A 15,655-nucleotide genomic window follows, 5' to 3' on the forward strand; every position below is an offset into this window, starting at 1 on the left:
CCAACCACCGCCCCAAACCTCAACTTCACCCCCACACCCAGTCAACCCCCACACGCACTCTCAACTATACCTCGACCCCCATTCCCACTCCCATTGTCACTCTCTCTCCCACCCTGATCCCTGTCCCCATCCCTAACCCCACCCACCTCAATCCTGACTGTAGCGGGCTTGAGTGCATCAAAGGCCCATGTTGTCTCTGCTGAGCAGGAGTCGACATGCGATATCTACCACATCGAGCATTTCGACAACACATAAGTTTTTTTAAGATATTGACAGTAATCTTTTTATTTTTTCAATTCAATATAAAACTAACCATTTTTTTTTGTTTTAAAGTTCTACCCCTCGATCTAGACTATTCATCCCACCAAGGATATCATTCGGAGCAAATACGACTCAGCGTACTTGTCGTGGAAGGAGATCCCAATGACCAATCGAGATCTTAGGTTTCAAGGGTGTGAGATTTGTATCGTTCACTTATATCTTAAGTTATTTTTATTTTTTTTACCAAACAAAAATAATATTTGTAATTTTTAGAAATAACTCTCTGGATGCCCCGAGCACGATACACACATCGAGTTTACTTTTGAGCGCAAAGCCAACACTAGCCTCCGAGTCATGTTTGACGATATTCAGAAATCACGACAACATCCTCTTGGGCTCGGAGAGAATGCTTTTACCTCGCTGCTTAGGGCTTGGGATTCCTTGGACTACAAGAAGAAGAGGGAAGCAAAGCAGAACAGACGATCAGACTATGGAGGTATGGGGCCCTCCAAGCACACTGGTGGGGTACTTCCACATACAAAATACAACCAGAGGTTGATAATATTTCATTCCCTTTAAAGTTTTTTATAGTTCAAAGATGTATTCTAACAAATTCGATATATAGACAAACTGTAAAAATGAGACGAGACCCTCCACCGCCGATGTACATGAGCACACCTACAGGAGGCAGTCCGACCAGTCCTAAATCGACAATAGATCCCATGTGAACCAGGTAATTCATGAGCTAAACTAGTTTAATATTAATGCATGCTAGCTCTAACTGAATGCAATTACTTTTTTTTTTTTTTTTTGCATAGGAGATTTTAGCAGTTGAAGGGGAGTCGATCCCAGGTGTTGGGAGGTTTTACGATCCACGAGCGTTATTCTTTCCCAGTGCGACTTGTGGAGGGAGGTTGCTAAAGAGAAGAAGAAGGGTCTAGTCTACGAGCTCAGCATATGACACTCGCCCTCCATCAGTGCATCTGCAGCTTTTACCACTACCACATAGGTCGAGGAGATTTTCAGGCGTGTTACTATATTCTCTGCCGTGACAGATGCCCACATCACTTAGATGAGGTCGGAGTTGGAGGCAAATATAGTGTCAAGCTGAAGGCTGAGTTAGATTTCTTTCCGGCAGCAGATGAAGGGGCGTGGCAAGACAACGACAATATTGGAGAGGAGTAAGTGGCGAATGACGATGACGATGAGGATGTGGATGAGAAAATAGAGGAGGATGATTATGGGGGATATTTTCCTTTTTTTAATGAATATGTTGGACATTTGTACATATATTTTTTATGTGAACAGTGATACATAGATTTCAAATTAAATACAATATATTTATTTTTTTATTTAATTGGATAATTTACTTTTTTACTGTTATTTTAGTTTGTTAAATGCTTGGAATTGTATACTAAATCTTGTGATAACATATATGGTAATGTAAATATGAAAGAGAGAACCAATTTTTTTTGTTGATGCTACGGATATTATAAGGCTTTTCGTCGATTTTACGACTAATTTTAATATATACGTAAGCGAAAATGATAGCTAGTCGATTGACTTACTTATCGACACATAACCGTCACCGAACTAACAGCTTAAGTGTGTCATATGAAAATGACGGTGGCTACACTTTTTTTTTTTATAGTTTATCTGTTGATTAAAAAAACAACGCATCAGTGACATGTGACCGACGATTTGCCCGCATTAAAAAAAAACCAACAGACGCGACACTTTTCTGACGTGTAAGTTGTCGCTATTACTGACAAAATAACCATTAATTCTATGAATCAACAAAAATTAACGATTTGAAATTTCTAAAAAGAAACTACAACAATAGGTTGTCGGTTATGTGTCGGTAATTTTATGCCGTTGGAATATGAGTCGTTTTTGAAATTACCTACAAACGTTTTACCTAAGAGCTTAAAACAATCGAAAAACCGTCGAAAACATTAAAAATGAATGTTTTTCCATCAGAACAGTTGAAATTTGACCGTCGAAAAAGACCATTATTTCTGTATTGCTATTTTCAACTAAATGCAGCTGGTAAATCAATTACTTTAAAGTGTTTGAGGAAGCGAGTGAAATTGCCAGCCAACTTCCAACCAGTTAAATGAATAGTTTGAAAACTCAACCAAAATTTTAGCCATTAATCTAATGTTGGACACTCAGTCACTTATTTTGTGAAAAAAGCTACAAAAGAAATCATTGTTTCCATCAACAATGATAGGTTTTCCTATAATGCATGGCTGAGCAATTCTTTCGAACAACCTCTTATATTTGGTTACAATTTATTACAATTAAAATCCTTCAAAATTGACTTCAGTCGGTTTAACCCAAATTCAATTTTTATTTTATAATCAAATATTGTTCAAACTAAGCTCTGAATATTGATTGAACTTGGTTGATACTTAATTCAACACTCTATCTTAGCCATTCACCATTCTCCTCTCCTTCACAAGTACTGATCCCATTGATGACTTCTGACAACAAACTCCGACAAAAACCTCTTCATTTGCACGGCTTGTGAATGACTTTCACCAATGAGCTCGAACAAACTCTTTTTTTCTCCATCATGCTCTAGTCCATATGATGCCTTTGCAAATGAGCTCTATTGTGAACACTTTCGTCACACGTTTCTAATTGCATCATAAGCCCTTCTTGTCCTCACCAATAAATCATGCAAAGATGTCAAACTCTTTCATTCTCACACCTCAATGATTCAAATAAAGGTTCAAATCAAATGTAAAAATGCTCAAACAATATTCAAATCATACTTGAAGTCCTTAGAAAAGTTAATATACAATTATTCAATTTATATTACATTTTAAATACTTCTGTTCTGAATTTTAAATGATTTAGAAAACAGTCTTGATACATTTTGAATGCCCCAAAAACCTTGCCAAATAAAAAAAATAGAAATCGAACCAGCAACATTACATCGGCCCTAGAAAATATATATTTTTTAAGTTATAATTTATTCTTCAATTCTGAACAGATTACAACTGTAATCATTAAAAGCTTATTAATTTTTAACAGTATTGATGTTTTCAAATTTCAATTCCCAGAATCAGTATGTTTGAGTCGGGAGAAATGCCTTCAGCCAGAGATTTGACGGCCGGAACTAAACCGTACCGGTCTGCGCCCTCCGTATTCCACGCTAATCCCAAAAAGGAAACCGCCGGATGGCGGGCCCTACCACCTCCATCACCCAACGGCCATACTTCTCCCCGTTTGCAGATCAGACGGCTGAAAATCCACCTATCATTTTCCGTACGATAGCGTCATGCATGGGATCATGGTACCGCCCGGACGAACAGCCAGAGGTCGGACCGCCGAAGAAGGTAATATTTTCCCTCCCATAATTAACGAAATAAATAAATCGCAAAATTTGTATTTTTACTATTCTATCCATACGCTAGATCACATTTTCAATATATTTTTTAGTGATTCATCACCTTGGGAGGTAAGAAATGGCTCCAGCTCCACCTTTCCCTCCACTCACGAGTGACGAAACGAGGGCACGACACGTGCGCCGCATGCTCGACCACACACGAAGGAGAGATGCCGAGGTGCATAAATGCGGGAGCTGCGTCTGCTGTCTCCAATAAAAACAAATAGAAAAGAAGATGATGAAAACCCTAGTAAGGCGAGGAGCCATGGCGAAGTGAAACCCTAGAAGATGAAGAAGAAGAAGATCTAATCTTTCTTATTTCTTTATCATCAATTTTTTTATCTTTATTATTTTTTATCTTCAATTTTTTTTTCTTTTGTATGATGGATGAGAGTCTGCTGACAGAAGAGAGTGAGCACACAGCGATGAAGATGGCATCGAGGCTCACTACTCTTCCTGTCAGCCACCGCTCTCTCTGTCTTTTTTTAATCGATCGACGCAAAATTATCCTTTTTTTTTTTTGTTTTACTCTTGATTTGTTTTCTCTTTACTGAAAAAGGAGAAGACAAAGAGTCGACGGTCAGGGTTGAGAACCAAGTGTCAGATCAGCTGCTGACCGATTTCAGCGCTCTGCCATGTCTTATCTTCCCTAGAAGATGATGGGCTAAGGCAAGCTCGGCTGATTCCCACCATGGAAAATTTTTTAATTTTTTTAATTGAATTTTTTTTATTTTTATCTCTCTCGACTAGTATATTTGGATAATATTAAGTTCTTGAGGGTTAGGAGTTTGAAAGATGGAAGAGGTAAAGTTATGTAGGGGCGGAGAAGAAAGAGATCAGTGGCGCGGCTTTTGAGATGGAGAAGGGATATGCATTCCTTTGGGCTCGAAGAGCGAGAGGATAGAACCTATCCTCTCTCTTCTATCCGACCGGATTTAACGGAAACCACTGTTGACCGTTCTTCTTTATTCTTTCATTTTTTTGTTTGTTTTTTCAGCAGATCTAGATTGCTTTCATGCAAGGGAAGCAAGTTGAGGTTTTAAATCGCGATTAAGGTTTGATACAGCTTTGAAAAAAATATATCAGGAAAAACCATAGCTTTACCTTTGATCTATCCTTCTCTTCTATATATCTTTCTCTTTCCATCTCTTTATTTTCTTCATCCATTTACAGATATGAGTTTCACAGAGAAGCTGGAAGAGGAAGCAGCATCAGAGCTAGCCAGCCACAGTATTGCAGGTTAGAACTTTGCTGTGGTACAAGGATTTATATGGAGTTAGATTGCTGCTTCTCAGTTCTTAGCTTAAGTTGCTTCAGTAGATTTCTTTCTTCTTTTACACATTATTTCTCCATCTCTTTTTCATTTTTGGACTGCATGATTAATGAAGGCTGTTTAGCTCAGAGTTTCTGGTATTCTATGTCCGTTGAAGCTTTAGACCTTTCCTCTCTTGTTAAGAGATCTAAACTTCTTCTGATCCTTTATTTTGAAGAGGAGGGACAATATCTTTTTATTAGAAGCCTCTCTTACAGTTGCTTAGTTAATTAGGGTAATTTATACGTTTATGGAAAAAGGAACATCTTAGCAAGCTTGCTTCAGGCAGTGTTGTGAAGCCAGTAACTTGACTGAGAGAGATGAAAAAAAAAAGCTTTTAAATGTAGTGATCAGATCTCTTTTTTTTATGTGAAAAGATTTAGTTTAGATTTATTAGAAATTTATGGCTTTCATGCTTAAAAGATTGAGGTTGTATGTTAACTTTTTGGGGTAGAAAATTTATGTTTTGAAACGATTTTTTTCATTATATTAGAGGTGCAATATTATTATAGTATCATGTGCTAATTGTAGTTATATTAACCTTAATAACAAATATGCTACTTTTTTTTACGTATTGAAATTTTGATTGGGATTCAGAGTGGATAGCTTCATTGAGTTATTTGCTTGAGAAATTGATTGGAAATAATCATGGGTACAAGAAATAGTTTAATTTAGCAATTATTAAATTTGTATTTAGTTTTAAATTTTTTGACGAGCAATGTGTTGCACTATATTTGTGTCACTACTTATAGTTTGTTTGAAAGATGTATGGCGCGATACTTTTTGCTACATCTTTTTCAGATCTTGTGACAATATTTAACATCTTAGTCTTTTGCTTAGAAGCATGACTTGCTCAAATTCTTATGTGTTACAAAATTTGTAGTTTTTTTTTGTGCGCTTGACATTTTTATGGTTCAATAGTTTCCCGATAGCCATTTTAGGACATGAAATTATTGGCTATTTCAGTGTTTATATCTTTTGCACATAGGCATGCAGAGTATGATGAGGAAATAACATGCTATTTTCTTTGACATGTTGATTAGTGTTATTTCTTTCTAATTTTCCATCTTATCGGTAATTCTATATTTGATATTCTCTTAATTTTTTTTTTTTTTTTGTCAAGAAAAGTCAAGAAAAAAAAAGAAAAAGCATCTTGTAACATTTTTAATGAGAAAGCAAATATACTACTTGTCGATGATAATCAATATTGAAAGAGTTGTCTTAAAACTATCTAACAAAGATTAATTGATAAGTTTTAAGAAAAAGCACTACATTGCAATAAAGATGTGAAAGTGTAATATGTAGATTATGTAATTCATTTTGTTAATATTAATTTATTATAACTAGTTTCCTTCATAAAATATGCAAATATAATTTGTTCTAGCTATTGTATTGCTGTTTTTTTAACACATTTTCCAACTCGTTCCTCTTTTTTTCTTTTATTTTCTTCATGATCTATTATAATTTTCCAATTTTGTACTTGTATAATTGAGGTTATATATATATATGATTGAATCATATAAAAAATATTTAATCATGGTTCATGTTGAGTAGGTGGTAGCACATGTATAATACCATTATAGCTACCTCTATCTTCCCTTTTGAAAGATATATTAATAATTTTTTTTTGTAAAATATTGTATTTCTTTTTTGAAATAATAAATAAATCATGTAATGTGGTGAGACTTTTGTATTAAAAAGTGGCTTTAGAAAATGTAGTTGCATTGGAGAACAAAAACCCACAACTTAATGTTTTTTAAAGTATACATCAATGATGTGATACTTTATATCAATATAAATCAATTTGTGCATGTACATATATGAGGGCATGCACATAATTTAGTTGGATCACAGTCAACCATATATATGTAACGTGCATGTTATTTTTTCTAAAAATCATATAGTGTAGGAAATCATTGAATGAAAATTTCCGAATGATTTAGTTATAAATTAATGCTGTTCATATAGTATTTTATCAATAGAACATTGGATAGCATGGTCATCAGACTCATAACATCAATGTATTGGAACACATTTGAAGCAAATGCCTCATGTCTTGGGTGACTTGCACTTTCTATATACAATACATAATTGTTAAAGATTGGAACTATATTTATGTGGCACATATTTATTTCACGTTATTTTTATGTAGTTAGATGGCAAGGGGTATGATTACAAGCTAATTACAATTGATTTTATGGAAAGAAATATACATCAAATATTTTTAATACTAGGAGAGAAGTATTCTAGGTTCACATCGATTTATTATAGTTTGAATTAATCAAAGCACAATTAAAACAAAGTGAGTAAATAAAAGGATATAAAATATTTAATCATGAATAGATACAAAGATATCATGATTCCTTCTCTTTGGCCTTATGAAATTAGTGGCCTTATCGTAGTAAAAGTCTAAGTTTTGACAATGTTTTGTGCATGATAGAGGATTATAGATAACAACATAATTAACACTATAGCATCATCATTCAAAACTCTACAACGTAGGAAGATATTCACATAGCAAGTATAGTCATTTGAATGTTTATAATGCATAGTTTACTAGTTAAAATCTTGTAGAAAACTATAACCGCATTTGAAAGGCAAATGTGAAAAATAAGCTACATTAGTATAACGAAATCCCTTAAGCTGTCATAAAACCCCCATTTTACAACACCATAATATAAAACATTTGAGAAAACACTTAAGCGAAAAGAATAACTAATTTTTGAGATAATGGACCAATGTCCTACTTTAAGAGGAATAATTTCTCTACCTGTTCTAGTTCTTAGATCAAACTTTACTACCTTTAATTTCTTTTATTTCTTTAAATTTGTCTCACACTCTTCTTTATGGAAGATTGGCTACCATAAAACGGTTTTGAAAAGCTTGGGAAACAATATAAATATAAAAAATACAGCAGAAGTTCCATAATGCATCTAATGCTCATTTCAATATATATATATATATATATATATATATATATATATTGAAATGAGCATTAGATGATGTAAAAAAATGCTTCAATGAAGGTAGAATATTATGATGAAAATAATTTGTAGATTAAATGCTAAAAGGCTGTAAAATATGTATGCATTCAGACAAATGTTAATTGGGTCATTCCACACAATTTAAGGAGCCATAAAACTCAATTTAACTTGATTTTATGTATGCTCCATGCTTACTTGTATGCTTGTTTTGTGAAAAATTTGCTAAAAAAATATGTATTCTAAAAGAAACAAGAAAGCAAGGGTTAGAGCCTACTCCAATGTTATTTGAGTAGCATGCTTGAAATCACTAGCATGTGTCCATAAGAATATATTTGCACGCAACACACACAAATATTGTTAAGTAATCTGATAAGATTGAAATTAATGTTTATTTACTTAATATGTGATCTCATTAAATGATTACAAGTATGGACTCACTTACACTGTTATCTTATCCTTCTCTATTTGAACATTATTGTAAGTTGCATGTGATTGATGGCTACAGTATACTTATAATCTCAAAGGTTCACTAAAAATTTTATGTATTTTTTATCATTCATTTATCTATATTAATTTTTATTCATTTTATCATCATTTAAAATAATCATGTCTCATTAGCATGGTGTTAAGTGAGAATTAGTGACACTCGCTAACCACACAAGTATACGAAGGCTATGCGTCAATCCCACAAGCAACTGATTAATTCCTCAAATTATCGAATTACTAGCTTACTAACTCTAAATCTAGTTAAAAATTGTGAAAGTTTTTGAAATTTTTAAAATTCCTAATCTTAATCTTACATGAGTAAATTCTAACTATTTTGAGTTTTCTATTATGAAAATCACGTCTCTTTGAAATATATCATGTGAATTCTCAATACACTTCCAATAAATATCACATACTAAATATTGACAATTAGGTACAATTACTGCTAACTCTATTTCTGAACATAAAAATATTGGAGCCTCATATTATAGTTAAATTTTTCTAAACTCTATAAAGTTTCACATAAATGTTCATTCTATTATGTGATTGTAATTTCCTAATGATAATATCTGTATTTTACCAAGTAATTGAGCGTAAACATACTTATTCTTCTAGCATGTTGTGAATAATGATTACTCACAAGAGTTTTCTACTTTTTATGTGGTCAATATGAAAGCAAATTAGGTTAGGAAAGTTAACATACCAACATACAATTAAATATCGAATAGTTTTAGGAAAATTTAAAAGCACGAACATGGTTCATCATACTACTAAATCAAATTAACAAAATCAACTTAGTTTCTACACATGCTTAAAGAAAATACAAAGGCTTTCATTGAAAGAAATAGCTAAGTGCATAAAGAGAACTATAAACCGGATGAAAATATTCTCACTCTTAGACTTTTACCTTTGTTTCTCCTCTTGCTTACTCTCAATTCAATCCACACACTCAATACAAGCACACTTACAAATCACTTAGGCAGACTCTTACAAGAGGGAAATTCACTCTTCAAGAGAGAAATGCCTCTCTCCGAGTGTTCCCCCTCTTTTTTTCTCATGCTAAAGAAGGTCCATATCCAAGTGTTTACCCCTTCTCTATCTCATGCTCTAAGTTTCTCCTTGTCCATTCTTTTTATATTATTTATTTATTATTTTTTATTATCATTTTTTTTCGAATGAAGATTAAGTGACTTTAATTCTTCAGATTGTTCAAATTGTTAGAAACCATCTTAAGTCGATAGGAATTGTGGCAAAGCTACATAGGTGGCGCTAGGGCGTTGGGTTATTAAAAGATAATAAAGGTAAACTCAATATTGACTTGATTTGATTACTATTATCAAATTCTATAATTGATTTTAGGAATTTAAGGAGATTGTATTATATTTGAGGGTAGAAGCTTAAATCAGAATTCAAGGTTTTAGTTGGTTTAATACATTTATTAATTTCAGTACTATTTCTAGCTTCTTATTCTAATGTTTTTAAGTAAAATGTTTTCAATTCAATTTTTTATTCATGATTTCGATTGATTTTCTCTTTGTTATTCTTGATCTTTCATGTTGTAGGAATAAAACATGCATTAATATTAATTTTATCATTCATATATAATAGTTTCATTTAGAAAATTCCTTGTCATAGACTTTCTATAAGAATATGTATATATTGATTATCAGAGATATAATCACATAAAAATGCATGTTATGATGAATGAGAATAAAAATATCTTATGATTTATATGTGCATATTGAAAGATAGAGTTCACTTTTTTTATTTTACTGACAATAAACACTAATGTACGCACGTGTGTAGATTTTTGTCTACCACCTTAGATAATTGTTAATTTAAAATCACGTGCCATTTTTCAAACGAGCAATGAACCATGCAAATGTCTTTTCACTTTAAATATCAATAGATCTGTTATAAACAATGTTATGCTCTTGGAATATGTATAAGCTATTTGGTTTATTCAAATGGTGTTTCCGAGATGGATGCATAGAAAATAAAAAATGAGTATGAAATCTTATATTCATTAGAAATATAATGAAATGATAAACAACATGCTATGACATCATGCATTGTTACATTTATATATTTATTGCATGATATTTTATTCATTTGGCTAGATGATCACCATATTATGGATGGATGTAGACAAAGAAGTTAGTCCATGAAATTAATATTTCGATGTGATCTTGAAATATAGGTTTCGATGTGATCTTGAAATATAGGTATTATCACAGGTAAATTATTGAAATTAGTAGATGTTGTGATTCATAGGAAGATAAATATCTTATGCATTCATGAAACTAAATGTGTTAGATTAAATGGGAAGAAAATTGATAGCTTAGGTTTTTAACTTTGGTATTTAGGTAAGAGACGCATTAGGAATGGTGTAGGCCTAATCATAGATAAGTGTTTGTAATATAATGTTGTAAAAATATATTACTATAATCCTAATAATTGTTGTTGATGCTAAGATTTTTAATATTACAAGTGTATGCTTTTCAAGTATGTTTAGATATAGGTAAAAAAAAAAAGATTTTCGAAGGACCTTGAAGAATTTATACAAATGATACCTCATGAAGAAAGAATTTTTATCGGAGGAAATTTAAATGGACATGTTGGTATAGTGTTAGAAGATTTTAAAAATATTCATGATAGGTATGGTTTTGGAGTGATTAATGTTGAATATTGAATCATATTAGATTTTACTTTAGCATTTGATTTTGTTATTGCTAATAATTTATTTTAAAAATGAGATAAAAGCATTAGTCCTTATAAGAATGGATTGAATAAAACACATTGATTATTTTTTTATATGAAAAAGAGATCGTTGGGAATGTAAAGATTGTTAGGCCATTCTAAGTAAAAAACTAAGTACTTAAAATCTTTTATTTATTCTAAATTTTAAAATGAGAAGTTGTAAGATAAATAATATCATGAAATATTGTTATTGATTTAGACGAGGACACCTAAAGGCAAATGAAACTATTTTTATTAGTAAACTTAAAAATTTCAAGATTTGGGATGTTCATGAAGAAGCTAATTTTATGTGCAATAAAGTAGCATGCACTATTAAACCAATTGACAAAATTTATAGCTAGAGAATTAAAATGAAAATTTTTTATAAATAAAAGCAGTTGATGGTGGAATAATAATGTGTATGTAAAAGAAAATATAAAAACTTGTGTTATGAGAATTAATTTTAATGTAAAAGCTTTGAGAACTGAGAAAATATAATCTGGCTCGAACTGAGAAAATATAATCTGGCTCGTAAGGTGTTTAAGATAACAATTTGTGACACTAAGAATTCTGCTTTTAATAATCTTAATGATAGATTAGATACTACAAAGGACAAAAAATATAGGTTTAAACTAGTTAAACAAAGAGAAAATAAAAGAAATTTTTTATATTTTATTTTTATTTTTTGTTAGAAAAAAAGTAAATAATTTATTTATGTGATTTTCTTAGAGAAAGATATTCAACATAGGTGGGCGAGATATTTTGTTAAGCTTCTCAATAAACTTTCTGAAAATATAATCAACCTTAATGATTTAAATACCATTAATAATAATAAAACATTTTATTTTTATTATCACATCAGTAAAAAAATTGAGGAGGCTTTAAAGAAAACCAAATGATGAAAAATTTGTAGGCTTTGATGATATCCTCAATGAAGTGTAGAAATAATTAGGAGATTTAAGTGGAGGAAGAGTACCTAGGTCCCTATATTCAAGAATAAAGGGGATGGCATAAGTGTGTGAAAATTGTAGAGGAGTTATGTGTCATATTTTAAAATTTTGGGAGAGTGTACTTGATCATAGGTTAAGATGAGATACAAAAAATTCTCGTAATCAGTTTGGATTTATGTCTGACAAGTCTACTAGGGAAGCTATACATTTATTGAGAGGTTTAATGGAGAAGCACAAAGTAAGTAAGAATGATTTACATGTATTTTTTTATTGAATTAGAAAAAGCTTACATAGGGTTCCTAGAGAAGTTCTTCCTTCGAAGACTTTTAGGGTTTGTTTGAGGTTGTTGCAGCTTATTGAATAATCTGCTGATAAGCTGATTAAAAATAATTTGCTAATAAGTTAGGTGTGATGACTATTACAAATTATTATTTTTTTGAAAAAACTAGACTGGAGCCAGAAAACTGTCACCGCACCTAGATAGGTGCAGCGTGAAAACGCTGTTTTCAGCGTTTTGAAAACGCATAAGCTGTCAAAACACAGTTTACCCAAACAAATCAGGTGTGTTCTCAAAACGTCACCAAACCAAATAAGCTGCTCAAACAGACCCTTAGAAAAGAAAGATATTGATATGATTTATGTTGATGTCATTCAATATATGTATACTAGAGTTGGTACTTGTATTCGAACAAAAGGAGGATTGACAAAATATTTTTGTTTTTTAGTTAGATTACATTAGAGATGGATTTTGAGCCCAATTTTTTTTTCTTTTGTTATGAATGCTCTTATTAGACATTTACATGAGAATATTCTTTAGTGTATGCTTTTTGATGATACCCTTCTTGTGGATAAGACTAGAGAAGGGGGTCAGAAAAAAAATTGAATTTTTTAGGTCAACATTGGAGTCTAAAGGCCTTCATTTGAATAGTTCTAAAATCGAATACATGGAGTGTAATTTTAGTAGTAGTAGCATGATAGATTTGTAATTGTGGTGATCAAATTATTAAAATTTGTGAATGTTTTAGATATCTCGAGTCTATTGTTCAGAGTGAGGGTGATATAGATAAGGTTATTATTAGTAGAACTCAAGTTGGGTTGGTTGAAGTGGAGGAATGAATCTGGTCTCTTGTGCGTTAGAAAAGTACCACTTATACTTACGGAAAATTTTATAAGATGGTGGTGAGACTTGCAATGCTTTATGGCTAGAATGTTGGCCTTTAGAAGTAGAGCGTAAAACACAAGTTGTGTTGTTGAGATGAGAATGCTTTGGCGGATGAGTGACTTGACTCTTAGATACAAAGTACAAAATGAATCTATACTTAGAAGTGTTGGTGTAGCTTCAGTGGCAAACAAGATTAGAAAGAGCCGTCTCAGATAGTTTGGTCATATTAAACGTCGACCATCTATGAATCAGTTAGGAGAGTAGATGTTTTAGATTCGATTAATTTTGTTATGAAAGATAGACGTAGACATAAAAAGACTTGGGGGCACATTGTATTAAAAAAAAAAGAACTTAATCTATTATAATTAAATAAAATTATGACACTCAATATAACACAATAGAGAAAAAGGATTCATGTAGCTGACCCCATTTAGTGGGATAAAGGCTTATGGTTGTTGTTGTTGACTATCATGCATAATGTTCTTAATTCTTGAATACTATAATTTAAAATTATATTTAATCCCGTAAGTTTTTCTTTAAAACTTTTAGGTTGTTATAATTCAAATAAAAATATGTAAAAGAATGAGTGATGTTTATCATATCAGCAACAGTAAAGCAAGATAAATTATTAAAATCTACTATAATCATCCTATCTGCAAAATAACATGAGGATCACTGTATTCTTTTATGCATTAAGGAGTTTATTTGAGTTTGTCAGTTATACTATTTTTTTTAGGCTCATCTAAACTCTTAGATAAATTCTCCCAATCAAACATAGGATTTCATTTTCATCATTTCTTTATTTCACTTTTTTTTCCCCCATTGCTATTGTGATTTCCTTTTGTTTTTTCTACTCACTCGTCTCTCTACTCGGCACTTAAATTATCCCTCTTAAGACTCGACAATACTCTTGTTGTACTCATATACTTAGGAACGAAGTTCACACTAAGGGCATACTAAATTTTTAATCCTATACGGGAGTTATTTTTTTAATTTACATGTATACCATTTAATTTCTATCTAATTACATATCTAATGCCTATACGGCAATTTTTACATATTTATGTCATTTTATCTTTATATAATTAGTTGCATTTCATTTTTTTTTAATTAAAATAATGATGTTTTTTATATGATGTAAACATTTTGAGTGGAATAAATATAAAATGTCAAATTTAGTTGTTAGATATGTAGATACATAGGAATTGAGTTTTATATCTTTTGAGACTATATTATTGTTTCATGCATCAAATATATTTACATATTACTTCTCAAATTCTTGGGTATAGATAACCTTTTACTTCAATGGTGTATTTCTCCTATTAGTAGTTAAAGGTGGTGGTGGTACGTCTTCATGGAGTTGGTATGATGGTGAATCATTTCTATTCTAGGTCCCAAATATAGTCTTTTCAACACATGGTTGAAGTATATATGGTGGGAACCTTTGGCTACCTGCACGCAAGTAGAATACCCAAGGAATTAATGGGAATAAGATAAAGCAAAATTCCTTGAGCACCATGAATAGAAATTATGTGTACAATTTAACCAAAATAAAATACATCCTTAGATGGTTGCACCAGCTCAGGCCACAAAAATAAAAGCGAACTTTTCATATTGTTGACAACGATGTTACATTCATCCTTGAATATTGATGTTGCATTCAAGTTATTGGTGCTGTGTGCAGCCAGTGATGCTGCAGACAAGCACTGTGGATGACAACTCCAAACAAGGGTTAAGGGCAACAGTGTTTTAACTAGTTGATGCAGTACTTGTAAGTACTGCAAAGTGACAAGCACTGTTATTGGATGATAAACAGCTACAGCAATTTCTTGGACATGTGAATTAGACTTGTCAGTATTTTAGCATATAGGAGTTCGGCAGAGTTCAGGACATAGCCAAGAAATAGTTGCAATTAATAACTGCCACTAACTATGGCCAGTGGGTTTGGTTTGTACCATACTAAGCCCTATGGTCGGCATAGCTAGCCATGCATATGCAGAATTAAAGTGAGGAAATAGCTAGCCAAGGGCTATAGGTAAGTGCAAAGTTTATTTTTAGTGCGTGCAATCATTGTGGGAACTTTTCAGCACCAGAAATCTCCCTTTTTCTGCTTTTGATTTGCTTTCTTGCTGCTCTTCACCCCAATTTTCAGCCGTACTGCATCCCACAGCTCAAGCTATCAATCCTATAACGTGTTGGTTTTCAAAGCCAAACTTTAAACGCCAACAAAAAATGGAGGAATTTTTTTAGTACTTCACACACATTACATTTTCTGGTTTTTTTAATATATAAGCAAATACAAATAAATACATCACATTTTTCTGAAAATAAAAACTAACTAACCACTTAACGGTTTTTCTAACC

The sequence above is a fragment of the Phalaenopsis equestris genome, unplaced genomic scaffold (genome assembly GCF_001263595.1).
Source record: "Phalaenopsis equestris unplaced genomic scaffold, ASM126359v1 Scaffold000224, whole genome shotgun sequence".
NCBI lineage: Eukaryota > Viridiplantae > Streptophyta > Magnoliopsida > Asparagales > Orchidaceae > Phalaenopsis > Phalaenopsis equestris.